Raw genomic sequence first — 5,241 nt, forward strand, 5'->3', positions numbered from 1 at the left:
TTTACTGGTTAAATGGAAAAATTGTTTTAAGGGAATTCAACGCAAAAAATAGTGTACATGTGGTTTTACTATTTAAGAAATCTGAAATAGTATATTATTAATACAGTTTAGCTAATATTTTAATTATAAAATCACAGGATGATATACAACTGTTAGGGGGTTTGGACCCTCAGAAGACACTTTTGTGTAAAAAACGTATAGAACTCCATCTTACAGGCGGTGTTGGAAGGAGATAAATGTAAATATAATAAAATATATCTAAACTAAAAACTATTGTGGCAATTTGATTAAATGTAGTTTTAAGTCCTTCTAAATGTATTAGGTGTACTATAATGTTGAAATAAATTATATTTTATAGCTTTATTTTTGTCTCCCTATTTTATTTATACACCAGATACTATATGAACGATGAGTTCCCCTAGATACATATCTAGGTCCATACGTATATTTAAATTATTGTACAGACAATTTATAAGTAATAATATATATATATATATATATATATATATATATATATATATATATATATATATATATATATTATAAATCGCTTACGTCTTATATTTGAAAAATGATCATCAGCATATTGAAATCAGAGAATATTGAAAAATTTATTTGCTGTACATTTTTGAACCCTATTTTAAGTGTAAATGTAAATGTATGAAAATGAAAATCGAAATTCCTGAGTCTGTAATTTTATTTTAGATACTATGATGGATTGTATCATTCATTTGCATGCATTATATGTTATATTATTATTTACCAGTATTTTTATTCAGCAAAAAGGGTTTCTTTACAGCAAAAGGGTTTCTTTTACAATCTATACATTGCTATTAATTATTACAAATATGATTATATATTACCCCATTACCTATTTTTATTACATCTTTCCTTATACAACAATCTTTAATACGGTGTGAATATTAGGTTTTAAATATCAGAAAATTTCAGGTAACTATCCCTTGTTTAATTCTTAATAGATTATTTTAAAATTAACTTAAAGGAATTCAAAACAGAAAATGGTGTAAATGTGGTTTTATTATTTAAGAAATTTGATAGAGCACATTACGAATATAGCTAATATTTTAATTACAATATCCGGAACAATGGAACAATCTTGAATACGTACCTCATCACGTATTTTTACTTTTTCTGTTTTTTTACCCAACTTCTTATATTTGACTACAAAACGAGACTTTAACGACCGTTTACGACGGCTAGACACTCGATATCTTTTTATTCTGGTCCAAAATATTAGATTCTACTGTTCCTATTGTCAGGTCTTCACAGAAATTACGTCTGAGGTATAAAACACCTGAGCATGTCTTTTCCAATTTCTGGAATAATAACTGCTACCTTTGTACTTATTTGAAGTAATTAATTTTTCGTAGTTTCACAATGTCTTCGTCGTTTTTTAATATCTATATATCTAATTCTGGAACTTCTGGCAGCAGAGAATTTCGGTTAGCTATTACACATTTTTAAAACGCTAATATACTGGATTAAATGTAATTAATGATGGAAATACTGGTCGACTTAGAAACTGACTTAAATTGTGCTATACAATGGCAATCTCATTGCTTTTATATAGATGTTGAAGACTAAGGTAGGCGGTAGTTCAAGTGGCATAAACTCATAAAAAATAATTTATAATGGGGCTAATTTCATGTTTCGGTAATAAAATAATTACCCATTTGTTTACGGAATTATTACACATCATTATTTAACATATTTTTTTATAAAATAAATATAAATGTCATTTATACAATCAGGGCTTTAATTAATTTTAGTTAAATAGTATATAGAGTTGATTTTTAAAGGTTTTAGTGCAAATTAATTTATTGATACTTTAAGAATAATTTTACATTATTTCTGCAGTAAAAAATTCATGTTAATAATAAAATTATGTTCTTTATCTTACATTTGTCAAATTTGCTTTTAACCAATATATTGATGATATTTATATTATATAATATTCCAAACAATTTCTCATCTTTAGAGTATTACTTTTATGTTAAAAGTCTTATTTATTAAATTATGTATTAACAGTTTTTATTAGGTTTGAGATATTATATTTGATAATAAATATGGAAATAATTTATGAATAGTGATCCCTCTTGCCAATAAAATACGTTAGAGATACAAGTATTGAAACCATTAGTTGTATTTTTATTGAAAATGTTTTTCAGCCTGTTTCAGCTGCACTTAATATTAATACAAGCACTAAGAGCGGCACTCAAGGGGCGGTACAATACAAGATTATCTTGATGTGTGTGCTCTTCGATATCAAATTTATGAAATTTATAAAGAGTGTAAACACAATAAAAATTGATGGAAAAATGGTATTGATGGAAACAGGCATGGGTTTATTTCTAGAGCTGAGTTAGTGTTTGGTCATTCGATAAATATATATCAAATTGTCGTGTTTTATGTAATTTACTACACTCAAAATACGTAATTTACCCAGAATATACATGAGTATTAGATCTGGAGAGAATAACTCTTTTGCATATATGGAAAATGAATTAGAAAGATTGCAATTATTAAATATAAATTTGTGAAGAAAGCATAAAGAAGAACTAAACGTAAGCAGGTAAATAAGCTCTCTAATGAAGGTAAATTACATTGCCTCCATATACAATTGTAAATTAGAGGGATTGGGCCTCCAGTGGATACATTTACATAAAAAAAATGCAAAGAACTGTATCTCGCAGGTGGTGTGGAAAGGAGATAATTGTAAATATAATAAAACAACTTTCACCTACAAACTATTGTGGCAGTTCGATCAACTGTAGTTTAAGTCTCCCGATAATATAGGCATTTGATGAAATATAATGTTAAAATAAATTATATTTTTAACTTTCTTATTGCTTCGTTATTTTATTTACATTTGTATTTTGTTCTTTTGAAGTCAAAATAAAATAAAACTTAAATTTGATGCGGCAACGTTGCATTATGAATTTTTATGACATGTATTGGCTGTTTTATTGGAAGGACTATAAATATTTTTACACCAGAACCTAAGATATGACCGATGGATCCCCTTATATATGTACCTATATTATAATAAAGAAGTTATTATAAAGATAAATTGTAGATTATTCGGCAATGACTAATAACAAAAAGATAAATATATAATAAAAAATATATTAGAAATTGTTTATATCTTATATATTAAATTATATATTAAAAGTGATTATTATTTTTGAGATACTATATTATATATTAGAATATTGGAATATTTAATTTGCTGTAAATTTTCAAACCTTATTTGAGGACATTCTAATAATTTGTATTTAAAGCTTTGGATATACTGTTAAACATTTTGAGACTATTTTCCCACCTCACTTTTCTGCTAATTTCATTTTGAATACATTATTTATAACAAAAACGCTACGAATGAATTCCATCTAGCAATACTCAGCAAAATCAACTTCTTAGAATATTAAAGTTTTATAATCAAGAATTCAATTAACTGTAATTAAATATGTATATTTATATGTGTTTAATTCCTTGAAATTATAAACATTCTCTAACAGGTGTTTGCAATTTGCCAATATTTTGATTATTATAGCCAAAGGGTTTCTTTTACAACCTATACATTGCTATTAATTATTTTATATGATTATATTATATATAACTCAACACATATTATTATTGTACCTTTCCTGATACAAGAATCTCTAACATGGGGTGAATATAAAGTTTTTAAATACCAGACATTTTTTCTGGTAATTATCCCTTGTTTCATTCTTAATAAATTATTTTAAAATTATGTTACAATAATTCAAAACAAAAAATAGTGTAAATGTGGTTTTATTATTTAAGAAATTTGATACAATATATAATTAATATAGTTAATATTTAAATTACAATATCGGCAACAATGGAACAATCTTGAATACGTACCTCATCACGTATTTTTACTTTTTCTGTTTTTACACAACTTCTTAAATTTGGCCACAAAACGAGACTTTAACGACCGTTTACGACGATTGGTCGCCGATGCTGGAACACTCGATATTTTTCTGTTCTGGTCTAAAACATCTGATTCTACTGTTTCTATTATCACGTCTTCATTAGAATTACGTCCCAGGTATAAAATATCTGAGCATGCCTTTTCCAATTTCTGGAATAGTAACGGGTTCCTTTGTACATATTTTAAATAATTATTTTTTCGTAGCTTATCATTATCTTTGCTTCGTTTTTTAATGTCAATATATCTAATCCTGGAATTTCTGGCAACAGAGGACTTCGGTTCGGTATCAGACATTTTTATAAAGCTTAAATACTGGTTGACTTAGAACCAGTCTTAAAGTATGCTATACCCTGGCGATGTCATTGCTTCTATATATATGTTGAAGACTAAGGTAGGCGATAGTTCAAGTATCATAAACTCATAAAAGTATAAATTATATTGGGGCTAATTTCATGTTTTGGTAATAAAATAATTGTCGATTTATTGACGGATTTATTACACATCATTATTTAACATATTTTTTTAAAATGAGTATAAGTTTCTTTTAGTATTTATTTAGGGTTTTAATTAATTTTAGATAAATAGTATATAGTGTTGATTTTTAAAGGTTTTAGTGCCAATTAATTTATTGCTACATGTTTGCTGTTTTAAGAATAATTTTATATTATTTCTGCAGTAAAAATGTATTTTAATAATATAATTAGGGACTTATATAATATTCCAAACAATTTCTTATCTTTAGACTATAACTTTTATGTTAAAAGTCGTTTAAGTCTTATTAAGCCTTATTTATTAAATTATGTATTAACAATTTTTATTATGTTTGATATATTGTATTTTATAGTAAATCTGGAAATAATTTATGAATGGTGAACTCTCTTGCCAGTAAAACTCAGCTGCACTTAACATTAATATAAACACTAAGAGCGGCATTCATTCATTTATTCAGCCTTTGTATTCTCAAAGGGCGGTACAATACAAGATTATCTTAATGTTTGTGCACTTTTGAACATCAAATCTATGAAATGTATAAAGAGTGTAAAGACAACAAAAGTTGATGGAAAAATGTTATTGATGGAAAGAGGCATGGCTTTATTTCTAGAGCTGAGTTAGTCTTTGGTCATTCGATAAATATATATCAAATTGTTGAGTTTTATGTAATTTACTTTACTCGATATACGTAATTTACTCAGAATATACGTGAATATTAGTCAGGAGAGAATAACTGTTTTGCATATATGGCAAATTCATTAGAAAGAATG

Source organism: Rhynchophorus ferrugineus, unplaced genomic scaffold, assembly GCF_030347505.1.
Source record: "Rhynchophorus ferrugineus isolate W39M unplaced genomic scaffold, kcgeb_rfMv2 rfM10, whole genome shotgun sequence".
Lineage (NCBI taxonomy): Eukaryota > Metazoa > Arthropoda > Insecta > Coleoptera > Curculionidae > Rhynchophorus > Rhynchophorus ferrugineus.